Source organism: Podarcis erhardii (assembly GCF_964252035.2).
Source record: "Podarcis erhardii genome assembly, chromosome: 18".
Taxonomy (NCBI): Eukaryota; Metazoa; Chordata; class Lepidosauria; order Squamata; family Lacertidae; genus Podarcis; species Podarcis erhardii.
The window spans coordinates 7,611,017-7,625,371 of NC_138516.1; positions in this window are offsets into that span (position 1 = coordinate 7,611,017).

Consider the following 14,355-nt stretch of genomic DNA (forward strand, 5'->3'; position numbering starts at 1 on the left):
CCTGATTATTCTAAATTTATTTCCTCTACAGAAGCAAATATCCTGCAGGCAGCTTTCCCAATAGTTCTTTCACTTACAAATCCTGTCTTCGGGGCATATATTGTGAATGTAGAGGTGGCTGATGGCCGAAGAATGGATGCTTTTGAATTCTGGTGCTGGAGGAGACTCTTGAGAGTCCCATGGACTGCAAGAAGATCCAACCTCTCCATTCTGAAGGAAATCAGCCCTGAGTGCTCACTGGAAGGACAGATCCTGAAGCTGAGGCTCCAAGACTTTGGCCATGAGAAGAGAAGACTCCCTGGAAAAGACCCTGATGTTGGGAAAGATGGAGGGCACAAGGAGAAGGGGAGGACAGAGGACGAGATGGTGGGACAGTGTTCTCGAAGCTACCAGCATGAGTTTGACCAAACTGCGGGAGGCAGTGGAAGACAGGAGGGCCTGGCATGCTCTGGTCCAAGGGGTCATGAAAAAGCGGACACGACTAAACGACTAAACAACAACAACAGATGGGATGTCCTGTGATCTGGATTCAAGATTTACCATCTCAAAAGAATAGCCAGTCTGCCCAGGTAATGCGATCAGCAAAACATTATCAGGTATCTTGGCAGACAGGAGAGAAGCCACACTCTCAAATTTCTGCACCCCTGTTTCTGTGATGTATGTATGATGCTTTGGGGGGGGCGCGTCTTTGCCTAAGGGGTTGGGGCAATGTTTAAAGTCTTAAATGTTCCTGCAGTTTGTTCACCTCCTAGCAAGAAGGGAGCAGAACTCTGTGGCAACAGAAAAATTAAAATCTTCCTTTGCTTTCCCTGAAAGCTGCCTCCGTCCTTTCTCAAACCAGTCATTGACTTAGGGGGCTCAGAGTCCCTTGTGGCAGCAAAGATCAACCCCCCCTCTAGTTTTCTACAACAGTGTCCACCTGTGTAAGGTAAAGGGACCCCTAACCATTAGGTCCAGTCGTGGCCGACTCTGGGGTTGCGGTGCTCATCTCGCTTTACTGGCCGAGGGAGCCGGCGTACAGCTTCCGGGTCATGTGGCCAGCAGGACTAAGCCGCTTCTGGCGAACCAGAGCAGCGCACGGAAACGCCGTTTACCTTCCCACCGGAGTGGTAGCTATTTATCTACTTGCACTTTGACGGGCTTTCAAACTGCTAGGTGGGCAGGAGCAGGGACTGAGCAACGGGAGCTCACCCCGTCATGGGGATTTGAACCGCCGACCTTCTGATCGGCAAGTCCTAGGCTCTGTGGTGTAACCCACAGCGCCACCCGCGTCCCGGCCATCTGTGTAGGGTTGATGCATTTCAGGAAGTAAAAAGATCCAGACACAAAAGTTTTTGGGGGGGAGGGAGGGGAGGGGAAATGGCCCAAAGGTTGAGAAATCAACCTCAAAGTTGTTCAGCTTCTGAACATATGGCAACCCTACATCTGTGCCTCTCGTGGGTGTTAATTCCATAATTTAACTCTTTCTTTTATCTGTTGGCTGTTCTGGCATTAGGGGAGGAGGAAAAAAGCTTTCCTTTGCCCACTTTCTCATGCACGACAATCAGATATACCGTATTTTTCGCTTTATAAGATGCACCGGACCACAAGACGCACCTAGTTTTTGGAGGAGGAAAACAAGAAAGAAAATATTCTCAATCTCAGAAGCCAGAACAGCAAGAGGGATCGTTGCGCAGCGAAAGCAGCAATCCCTCTTGCTGTTCTGGCTTCTGGGATAGCTGCGCAGCCTGCCTTCACTCCATAAGGCGCACACACATTTCCCCTTACTTTTTAGGAGGGGAAAAGTGAGTCTTATAGAGCAAGAAATACGTAGATCAAAGCATCTCATCTCTTCCAGGACCTCTGTGTCCCCTTCTCTTTCCAGGTGATCATTCTGCGCCTAGCAAAGTTTGATTTCAATTTCACCTCTTTCCTAGCAGGTCTCTTTTTCTTTCTTTCTTTCTTTCTTTCTTTCTTTCTTTCTTTCTTTCTTTCTTCGGCAGAGTCCTGCAAGACTCCCTTTTGCAGACAGTACGGTAACTGGGGCCAGCGAGGTGGGAGGGCGGGCAGCAGGCAACAAAAGGAGAGAGTGTTTGCATCGACTCCCGGAGCAGGAGGAAAACAAACAGGTTCCCTTTTGGATAAACACAAGGCCTGGGCAAAAGTCCAGCCTTGCCCAACTGCAACAGCTGGCAAGCAACCGATGCCCTGCAGGGGCTGGCAGAGGGCACAGGAGGAGGAAGAAAGCCTGTACTGTTCGCCCCCATTTATTTTATTGCTTTCCCATTTCGTTCCTCTAAGGAATGCGGCGTAACATACACGGTTCACCCCAACCTCCTCATATTATCCTTACAACAACCCAGTGAGGTGGGTTAGGCCCAGAGACAGCACCATCCATGGTGAGTTTCATGGCCAGGTGGGGGTTCAAAATCTAATCTCCCAGCTCCTATTCTGGTGCTTTGGGTTAAACCACAGAGCCTAGGACTTGCCGATCAGAGGGTCGGTGGTTCGAATCCCTGTGACGGGGTGAGCTCCCCTTGCTCTGTCCCTGTTCCTGCCAACCTAGCAGTTCGAAAGCACGTCAAAGTGCAAGTAGATAAATAGGTACCACTGTGGCGGGAAGGTAAATGGCGTTTCCGTGCACTGCTCTGGTTCGCCAGAAGCAGCTTCGTCCTGCTGGCCACATGACCCGGAAGCTGTACGCCGGCTCCCTTGGCCTGTAAAGAGAGATGAGCGCCGCAACCCCAGAGTCGGGCACGACTGGACCTAATGGTCAGGAGTCCCTTTACCTTTACCTTTAACCCAGGGGTCAGCAAACTTTTTCAGCAGGGGGCCGGTCCACTGTCCCTCAGACCTTGTGGGGGGTTGGACTATATTTTGAAAAGAAATAATGAACGAACTCCTATGCCCCACAAATAACCCAGAGATGCATTTTAAATAAAAGGACACATTCTACTCATGTAAAAACACACTGATGCCTGGACCATCCGTGGGCTGGATTTAGAAGGTGATTGGGCTGGATCCGGCCCCCAGGCCTTAGTTTGCCTACCCATGCTCTAACCATTACAGCCCAATGGCTTGGAAAATCTCAGCAGGGGCTTCCTTTAAGCTCCTTGGCCGAGGGAGCCGGCGTATAGCTTCCGGGTCATGTGGCCAGCAGGACGAAGCTGCTTCTGGCGAACCAGAGCAGCGCACGGAAATGCCGTTTACCTTCCCGCCAGAGTGGTACCTATTTATCTACTTTCACTGGCGTGCTTTCGAACTGCTAGGTTGGCAGGAGCAGGGACCGAGCAACGGGAGCTCACCCCGTCGTTGCGGGGATTCGAACCGTGACCTTCTGATCGGCAAGTCCCAGGCTCTGTGGTTTAACTCACAGCGCCACCCGTGTCCCTTACGCAATGATTATTTACATATTTTCATTTTCATTCTTTGATTATTATTATTATTGCATTGACAGCTCAAGCTGGCGTACATGGTCCGTTTGATTCCCACAAAAACCTTGCGAGGTAGGTAAGGCTGAGACTGAGACTGAATGGCTGGCCACATCGAGTGAGCTTCCTAGCCGAGTGGGGATGGATGGAGCACCCCGGTTGCTTCTCCCAGGTCCCAGTGCAGCACTCTGACCACTGCACCACACTCCCTCTCCGTCAGTTCCCACTTTTGAAACAGCACCTTGTAATTCAGCACTCGTCAGGAATGAGCCAGCTCCAAGTGAAGGTTTGCAGCCCACTGCAGAAAGCAGCCAGGAACAGAGAGGTTTTGACATTAGTCAGGCAGGAGAGAACTGGCAGTTCAGAATTCGGCTCTTCCTGACCTTGATGGGCAGGCTGATAAGGCAGTCACTGAGAGCAGGCTTGAACACAGCCAAAGCTCGCCGGAAGCACAAACAGGCACGAACAAACTCAGAGACAACCTCTCAGAAAAGGAAGAGGTAGGAGCTGATCCACTAAGTCCGAAGAGTTGGCGAATGGGAGGGCTGCTATATAGGAAGCAAAACAAGAGACGTAAGGGTCGTAAGTTCAAGATCTTCTGTCAACGCCGGTAGGAGTCTTCAGAAGGGTCATCTTGAGTCGTGATGCCAGCGGCTTTGTTAGAGCCGTCTGGAGCTCTCTGTTTTTGCAATAAATCCTCCTTTTTAATTATCTACGCATACTGTGTTATCAAGCTGGGAACCTGTTCTCCTGACAGCACTTCAGAAAACCCACGAGCATTTTGGCCATGGGGCATTTCAGAAGCTTTATTGTCAAATCCTGCCCTTGGGACACAGGCTGCTCCTTTTTGCAGACCTCAGTCCTCACAGGGGGGTGGACTAGATGACACTTTGACTCCCTTTCAACGCCGCAATTCTACGATTCCATCTTGTCTCTTATCCCCCCTTAGTCTTCTCCCCTCCCCTCTTTCCCCTATTAAATTGCAAAGCGGTAGGCATTTCCTTGGAGAGCGGGGAAAAAACTCCAGTGCCTTTTGATCGTTCTCATTTTAATATCCCGCGACACCTTCCCGCCCGCCCCCCCCCCCAGGTAAAGGTGAGCGCTGAACAAGAACAGGCCCCTGACTTTGATTTATGCTTCCTATTTTCTATTTATCCGGCAACTTCTCTCTCTCTCTCCGTTTTGCCATTGTGCAAGGAACAAAGGCGAGATGAAAAGCAGCCCGGTCTTAAACCGCTGCGCTGGAAATCGCTTCCTGGTAATGAATGAAGTCATGACGCCAAAGGGGGAGAAAAGACTCAGAGAACCCAGGACCCGCGGGGGGGGGGGGGTGACGGCTTTCCGGTTCTGCATGCGAGGGAGCGGCTCTGGGTTGAGAGATGGGTCCCTGGTCTGATCCAGCAATCTCTTCTCCTATTCCCTAAGGGGCAGCTGGGTGACCCCTTTGCAAAGAGGGGGCTGGACTAGATGTGATAGTGGCTTCTTCCCATATGCTCATGGGTCCTAGGTGCTGTTGCTGTAGCTGCACCACTGATGGAATATTTCGAGGAGCTGGAGGTGGCGTTTATAAGTGGTCCACGTTTCACAAGCATACAGTAAGGTTGGTGGTGCAATAGCTTTGTAAACCAGCCTTTTGCTTTCCCTGCGAATGTCCCAGTCCTCAAACACACTGCACTTCAATCGGGTGCAAAATAAGCACGTGCTGAAGGCATCTCATGAAGGACCACAGAAATTTCCCATCGCTGGGTTTTCCACCAGCAGAAGAATGGTGGCGCTGTGGGTTGAACCACAGAGCCTAGGACTTGCCGATCAGAAGGTCGATGGGGTGAGCTCCCATTGCTCGGTCCCTGCTCCTGCCAACCTAGCAGTTCAAAAGCATGTCAAAGTGCAAGTAGATAAATAGGTACCGCTCCGGCGGGAAGGTAATCGGCGTTTCCGTGCGCTGCTCTGGTTCGCCAGAAGCGGCTTAGTCATGCTGGCCACATGACCCGGAAGCTGTACGCTGGCTCCCTTGGCCAGTAAAGTGAGATGAGCACCGCAACCCCAGAGTCAGCCATGACTGGACCTAATGGTCAGGGAGGGGTCCCTTTACCTTTACCTTTAAGGGTATATGAAGAGCTCTGCTAGATCAGTTCAAAGGGGGCCTGTCTGTTCCAGCTCCCTGCTCTTGCTGTGGTCAAGTACATGCCCCAAATGGGATGCCCACCGGCAGGATCCAAGCAGAAGGGCAACTCTTCCTCACTGGTCTAAAGCCGTCAACTTACAGATTTGAAAATAAGGGACCAGCAGCCTCAAAAATAAGGGATCAGCAGCCAAAATAAGGGATTTTCCGAACACAAGTATGTTCAACTTCTGAGCCCCTCCGAGCCAAAGGCAGAAAGCCCAGCCAGCAGCCAAGCGAAGCCTCAAGCGATGGTTCCCACAGCGCAGCAACCCAGCAAAGGGGATGCAGCAAGGAAAACCACTGTCACCTCTCCGCTGGGAAGCGCTGAGCAAAGGCGAGTCCCCAGGCAAGGCGGCAGATTTGATGGGCACAAGGCATGCAAGCTCCACCCCCCAGTTGCTCTCAGACTCCTTATTGGGTCTACAACGCAGCCAAGCAACACAGTTGGAGCCTCCCTCCTCCCTGGCCGGCAGGGAGGGAGGGAGGGAGAGGAGCTGCTTCCTCTGAAACTCGGGAAATTTAAAGGACATCATCAATAAGAGACAGCAGCGGGACACGGCGCTGGGATAAGGGACTTTCTCACCAAATAAGGGATGGTTGACAGCTATGTCCTGGTCTTCAGAGGCACTCACTGCATCTGATCTTGGAGGGAGAACACGGACATCACGATCACTAGCTGTTATAACAAAAAAAAAACCCTGCTCCCTTTTGCTTACAGGGTATTCCATAATAAATAATAATAATATTTTTTTATTTACACCCCGCCCTTCCTGGCTCTGGTCCAGGGGGTCACGAAGAGTCGGACACGACTAAACGACTAAACAACAACAACAACAGCAACAATAATTTCAGAATTCAAAAATCAATTTATGGGGAAAAGCCATCCAATAAACATTAGATGATCACCAGGGCTAGCTGGCTAAATTAGTCCTATTTGGGCCAGCGAGGAGACCAGGGGAGAATTAACTGTGGGACCCCAGAGCGGGTAATCTTCATAAAAAGGGGAGGGGGAGGGAAGGAAAGGGAATAAAAGATCAGGCCAAGTTCAAATTGAAAGCCAGGTGGAATAGCTCTGTCTTACAGGCCCTGCGGAAGGAGGTTAAATCCTGCATTTCCAGAGCCTGTACAGAGTCCTTAAGTGGGTTCCCTATCGGTAGGAGATAAATAACATGAGGCCAGCCAGAGAATATTGAGAAGCAAAGCGGCTAGTAAGCCTGATCTTTATTAAACTGTTGCAACAGGGTCCCCACTCACAACACGTAGGAGGGAGGAGAACCCCGAACAATGGTGCGAAAGCCCTTATATAGACTTTTGAAATTGCCCACCCTGTAGCCCAAGACCACCCCCCAAAACATCATGCATACATCACAGAAGGAGGCGGTCTGCAGCAGAAATTTGAGTGTGTTGCTTCTCTCCTGTCTGCCAGGATACCTGATAATAATGCCTTATCTGATTGCCTTTTCTGGGTAGCCGGGCCATTCCTTGGAGATGGTAAATACTTAGTTCCTGAATCTCTTACGCATATTGAGAGTGTGCTCAGCTTAACAGATACTTGCCAGGCTGTGTTTGCAAAGGGAGGCATAAGCCCCTACAGTCCAAAGACAACTCGAAAAAGGCTTTTCCCATTTCCTTCCTACTTGCAGAGAAATATTTGAAGTCCATTTGGGAGAGTCAAAATGGCTTCAGGATTGCTCTCCTGTACAATTTGCAGACACGTGGTTTTATATAAGTTATGTATTTGTTTGCCTTGCACATTTATTATGAACATTTATTCTATATTTGAGAGCTTAGAATCCTTATAACATACCGTATTTTTTGCTCTATAAGACTCACTTTTCCCCTCCTAAAAAGTAAGGGGAAATGTGTGTGCGTCTTATGGAGCGAATGCAGGCTGCACAACTATCCCAGAAGCCAGAACAGCAAGAGGGATCGCTGCTTTCACTGCGCAGCGATCCCTCTTGCTGTTCTGGCTTCTGAGATTCAGAATATTTTTTTTCTTGTTTTCCTCCTCCAAAAAACTAGGTGCGTCTTATGGTCTGGTGTGTCTTATAGAGTGAAAAATACGGTAGCTTATGGATAGGCTTTCCCTCTGCAAGCTTGCCTGATCCTGTTTCAAAGCTGTCCAGACCATTGTCGCCTCTTTTGCAAGGGAATCCCATAATTTTCAGTATGCACTGTGTGAGCAAATCGTGCCTTTTGTCTGTCTCCCACCATTCAGCTTCGACTCTGTTGGGTACTCAGATTATGAGAGAGGGTTTGTTGTTTTTTTAAGCTGTCTCCCTTTCTGGGGCAAAGTCTTTCAATGGGTAAGTCACCAAACAATCTGCCTCGCCAGATCTGAAGATAGCTTTATTTTCCTACTATTTCCCGGCTGCTCCGGATTTGTCTAATAAAGAGCTTATGGCTCACCTGTTGCTTGTGGTTGAGAAACTTGCTATATAGCCAGATGATGTAGGAAAAAACCTGTTCCTTTCCCCTTATGGGATATTCCAGAGCCCTTATACAGTGGTACCTCGCGTTAAGTACTTAATTCGTTCTGGAGGTCCGTTCTTAACCTGAAACTGTTCTTAACCTGAAGCACCACTTTAGCTAATGGGGCCTCCTGCTGCTGCCATGCCGCCGGAGCACGATTTCTGTTCTCAACCTGAAGCAAAGTTCTTATGTATGCAACAACAGCAGCAAGAATATTCATTGCAAAGTACTGGAAGACACAAGATTTGCCCACCCTGGAAGAATGGCAGACGCAAGTAATAGACTACATGGAATTGGCAGAAATGACTGGCAGAATCCGAGACCTGGGAGAAGAAGTGGTGGAAGAGGACTGGAAGAAGTTCAAGAATTACCTGCAGAAATACTGTAAAGTGTATGAATGCTAAAATGATGTTGGATATGAAACAATATGGCATCAGTGGTACAGTGTTAAAAAATATGCAAAAAATGAAATAGAAAAAGGGCGAAAAAATAAGGTTATATTATGTCAAAATAAATAATATGTTAAAGGTGTTTAATTATAAGGAGGAAAGATTGGAGACATAATAGAAGTGATTACAATAATTAGAAATGAGTTTTGAAGAAGGGTAAGGATTTGCTGTATCTGATTGGATAAAGAGGAACACAAAAAAGGGAGGCGTGAGGAGGTCAAGAAAGAAGGTTCTGTAAACATGAGGCTGAGAACTGGAGTCTTTGTTTTTAACTTTCTCTTTTTTCTTTTTTTTCTTTTTTCTTATTTGGTGTACTGTTTTGTTGTTTTTGGTTATTTTGATGTGTTTTCTGTTTTTGGAAAAACAAATAAATATATTTTTTAAAAAAACAAAGTTCTTAACCTGAAGCACTATTTCTGGGTTAGCGGAATCTGTAACCTGAAGCGTATGAAACCTGAGGTACCACTGTAGAGTCTTTAAGTGGGTTCCCTACTGGTAGGAGAAAATAACAGAGGCCAACCAGAGGAAACACTGGCCTGCGAGCGCTCCAGTTGGACAGCAGCCTTGACCAAAGGTGTCATGGGCTTTGAAGACACTCAAACTCAGGATGCATGGGAGAAATGCGCTAAGAGGAAGACACGCTTGGCAAATCCCCACAGTGATCAACTCCTGCCTGGAAACCAATGTCCCCACTGTGGAAGGATGTGTGGATTTGGCCTCTATAGTCACTTGAATTGGCCTCTATAGTCACTTATGGACTCATTGTTAAAACCGTGTTTATGGAAGACAATCTTACTCGGCTACGAGGGGTCATCAAAGAAGAAGAAGAGGAGGAGGAGGAAGAGGAGGAGGAGGAAGAAGAAGAGGAGGAGGAGGAGGAAGAAGAAGAGGAGGAGGAGGAGGAGGAGGAGGAGGAGGAGGAGGAGGAGGAGGAAGAGGAGGAGGAGGAAGAAGAAGAAGAGGAGGAGGAGGAAGAAGAGGAGGAGGAGGAGGAGGAGGAGGAAGAGGAGGAGGAAGAAGATGATGTAGAAGAAGAAGAGGAGGAGGAAAAAGAGGAAAAGGAAGAAGAAGAAGAGGAGGAGGAGGAAGAGGAGGAAGAATAAGAAGAAGAAGAGGAGGAGGAGGAGGAAGAGGAGGAGGAAGAAGACGATGAAGAAGAAGAGGAGGAGGAAAAAGAGGAAAAGGAAGAGGAAGAAGAAGAAGAGGAGGAGGAGGAGGAGGAAGAGGAGGAAGAATAAGAAGAAGAGGAGGAGGAGGAGGAGGAGGAGGAAGAAGAGGAGGAGGAAGAAGACGATGAAGAAGAAGAGGAGGAGGAAAAAGAGGAAGAGGAAGAAGAAGAGGAGGAGGAGGAGGAGGAGGAAGAAGAAGAAGAAGAAGAAGAAGAGGAGTAGGAGGAGGAGGAGGAGGAGGAAGATGAAGTAGAAGAAGAAGGAGAAGGAGAAGGAGAAGGAGGTTGAGAAGCAAAGCAGCTAGTAAGCCTGATCTCTATTCAGCTGTTGCAACACTGTCCGCACTCACCACACGCAGGAGGGAGGAGGAACCCAGAACATTGGTGTGCAAGCTCTTATATAGGGTTTTGAAACTGCCCACTCTGTAGCTCAAGACCACCCTGCAAAACACCGTACACAGAAGAATTGGTCTACAACAGAAATGACAATGGCCCGTGATTGCTTTATTTAGGCAGCTGGGCCATTCTTTTGTGATGGTAAATACATTAATTCCTGAATCCAGGTCACAGGCTCCCCCTATTCATACACTGAGATGCCCTAAAGGCAGGTAAGCAAAAGACAATGAGGAGGCTTTTCCCATTTCCTTCTTCCTCGCAGAGAAACATTTGAGGTCAATTGGGGAGAGTCAAAATGGTTTCAGGATTGCTCTCCTGTACAGTGGTACCTCGGGTTAAGTACTTAATTCGTTCCAGAGGTCCGTTCTTAAACTAAAACTGTTCTTAACCTGAAGCACCACTTTAGCTAAAGGGGCCTCCCGCTGCCGCTGCACGATTTCTGTTCTCATCCTGAAGCAAAGTTCTTAACCCGAGGTACTATTTCTGGGTTAGCGGAGTTCTTAACCCGAGGTACTATTTCTGGGTTAGCGGAGTCTGTAACCTGAAGCGTCTGTAACCCGAGGTACCACTGTACTATTTGCAGACAAGTGGTTTATATACTTACATATGTGTCTGCTTTGTCAAGTTATGAACATTTAATTTGTATATTTGAGACCCTGAATTCTTATAACACCAGATGCCGGGGTCACACCTATGTTCTGCATCTTCTGAGACCCTTCTTCGTGTTCCTCCTCTCCTGCTTGAGAGGTCTCGAGGGTGGCAACACAAAAACATGGGGTTTTCAAAGTACTGGATTTGACCTATCAAGCCTTAAATGGCTCAGGACCGCAATACCCCAAAGACTGCCTCTTTCCATATGAACCTACCCAGACCCTGAGATCATCTTCTGAGGCCTTCCTTTGTGTGCCGCCTCCTCGAGAGGTCCGGAGGGTGGCAACATGAGAACGGGGCCTTCTCTGTGGTGGCTCCCTGTCTATGGAATGCTCTCCCCAGGGAAGTTCGCCTGGTGCCTTCATTATACACCTTTAGGCACCAGGCAAAAACGTTCCTTTTTAACCAGGCCTTTGGTTGATCTTATTGACATCCCCTTTAAAATGTGGCTATTTTGGCAGGGGTTTGGGGGATTATTGCTTTTGGTTTGGTTTTATCTGTTGTGGTCTTGAACTGTCCTGAGACCTCCAGGTATAGGGTGGTGTATAAGTTGAATGCATAAGGTGTATAAGGTCCGTATAGTAAAAGCTATGGTTTTCCCAGTAGTGATGTATGGAAGTGAGAGCTGGACCATAAAGAAGGCTGATCGCCGAAGAATGGATGCTTTTGAATTGTGGTGCTGGAGGAGACTCTTGAGAGTCCCATGGACTGCAAGAAGATCAAACCGATCCATTCTGAAGGAAATCAGCCCTGAGTGCTCACTGGAAGGACAGATCCTGAAGCTGAGGCTCCAAGACTTTGGCCACCTCATGAGAAGAGAAGACTCCCTGGAAAAGACCCTGATGCTGGGGAAAATGGAGGGTACAAGGAGAAGGGGACGACAGAGGATGAGTTGGTGGGACAGTATTCTCGAAGCTACCAGCCTGAGTTTGACCAAACTGCAGGAGGCAGTGGAAGACAGGAGTGCCTGGCGGGCTCTGGTCCAGGGGGTCACGAAGAGTCGGACACGACTAAACAACAACAACATAAGTTGAATGAATAATATTAACAGTACCCCACTGCTGGCCATCCTTCCCCCTTCCCTCCTGTTGACAGTCTCTGCTCTCTCCTCCACACAGAAGAGCAAAAGCGTAATAATAATAATAGCAAATTTATGTAAATTGAGGGGGTGGGATTCCATCAGCTCCCCAGAAAAGGCCGCAGGTTGCGAGGGAAGAGAGAGGGAACGAGATTGCGGCAAATCAAATCAGAGAAGAACCGAGAAAACTGCAATACTGAATTATTGCCTCCGGCGTTAAAAAGAAAATCTCTGGGTAGTTCGAAGGATTCGTGTTGACACAATTCTAAACAAGATGTGGAAAAATGAGGGGGGGACGGACGAGGAGAGGAACAATCTTCAAAAAGCAGACATAAACTTCTCCCCACCGCCATCTGCTCGTAGCTGGATTCCCTCTTTCCCAAACCAATTTGATCTTTGTTTTATTTCAGCAGAGACCTCTTGGCAAGGCGGAAGAAAAGGAAAAAATCTCAGGCAATTAAAACCCTGCAAAGTGCGGCAGAGGGGTGGGTGGGAAGGGAGTAGCAGTCAAAAAAGAGACAGAACTCCAAGATCTGTGTCCACAGCAGATCTGGGAGCCAGGAGGAGGCCACAACAGCTAAGTGCTCAGCGCCGTAATTGGCTGAAGGTTATTCCAAAGCTCTGACCAGCAAGGGGACCGTCTCAGACAGCCTTCAAAAGCGTCCACTCCAGAGGACGATGCAATTATCTTGGCAGAAGCCAAACAGCACAAAAGAACGATGAAAGAGAGAGGTGGGCGTCTCAGAAAGCTACGAACGCATCTCCCTTTGTGGCAAAGTGGCAAGGAATTTGCCGGCGTCAATGATCAGTGCAATAGCCGAATCTGGCTGAAATGCCTTATAAAAAATGTCAGCCAGCATGGTGCAATGGTTAGAGTGCGAGATCAAGACCTGTGAGACTAGAGACTTGTTGTTTAGTTGTTTAGTCGTGTCCGACTCTTGGTGACCCCCTGGACCAGAGCACGCCAGGCACTCCTGTCTTCCACTGCCTCCCGCAGTTTGGTCAAACTCATGCTGGTAGCTTCCAGAACACTGTCCCACCATCTCGTCCTCTGTCGTCCCCTTCTCCTTGTGCCCTCCATCCTTCCCAACATCAGGGTCTTTTCCAGGGAGTCTTCTCTTCTCATGAGGTGGACCAAGTCTTGGAGCCTCAGCTTCAGGATCTGTCCTTCCAGTGAGCACTCAGGGCTGATTTCCTTCAGAATGGAGAGGTTTGATCTTCTTGCAGTCCACGGGACTCTCAAGAGTCTCCTCCAGGACCAGAATTCAAAAGCATCCATTCTTCAGTGTTCAGCCTTCTTTATGGTCCAGATCTCACTTCCATACATCACTACTGGGAAAACTATAGCTTTAACTATACGGACCTTAGCTAGGGACTTAGCTAAAGGTAAAGGGACCCCTGACCATTAGGTCCAGTCATGGCCGACTCTGGGGTTGCGGCGCTCATCTCGCTTTACTGGGCGAGGGAGCCGGCGTACAGCTTCCGGGTCATGTGGCCAGCAGGACTAAGCCGCATCTGGCAAACCAGAGCAGCGCACGGAAACGCCATTTACCTTCCCGCCGGAGTGGTACCTATTTATCTACTTGCACTTTGGCATGCTTTCGAACTGCTAGGTTGGCAGGAGCAGGGATCGAGCAATGGAAGCTCACCCCATCATTGTGGGGATTCGAACTGCCGACCTTCTGATCGGCAAGTCCTAGGCTCTGTGGCTTAACCCGCAGCGCCACCCGCTTCCAAGGGACTTAGCTATACAGCTGCAAATATAACATTCTAAGTGCCTTACACCAATGTGACACTAGATGGCGCTTGCAAGCTAATGGCAAATTCCACATATATTTTTAAACGTTTGGGGTTGGTTTTTTTTGGGGGGGGAAAAGTATTTTCACAGCATTTTTTTATATATGTGTAGATTCAGCCCAGGGCTCAAATCTCCACTCTCAACCTTGAAGCTCACTGTGCGACCTTGGGGAGTCAACCCCTGCCTCTTGGGCTCACAGGGTTTTTGTAGGGAATTAAATGAGGAGGGGGAGAACCTTCTCCACACAGACTGAAGGTGTAAATAGGTGAATAAACCATATTTCTGAAAGCTACGACAGTCTCCGCCGTTTCTTGATTCTCCAAAGGACCATAGGCCCCGGGTGATTGCCTGGGACTCCCTGGGTTCTTGCCACTGCTGAGAGGCGCCCAACTTTAGTAATATAGTGGTACCTTGGTTCTCAAACTTAATCCGTTCCGGAAGTCCGTTCCAAAACCAAAGCGTTCCAAAACCGAGCCGCGCGCGGGACTTCCGGTCGGCGCCAGCGTCTTAATGGCGGTCTTTGCCTTGAGCTCCGAGGCAGGACTGCTCCACGGGTTCGGGTCTGACCCGCTACGGCGAGCGGGGGACCCCTAAAATCACAGGCGCTGAAGCCTGTGAACAAGGAGATTCGGTGGGCACCTTTGCACCCCCCGGTATTGCGAAGGAGCCTTTTTAAAGGCTCCGGAGCGGCATCGGGTGTGAGTGCGGTGCTGAGGATCGCAACCCAGCTCGTGGAGCGAAGCCGCGTCGCCATTGACGGAGAGCGCCG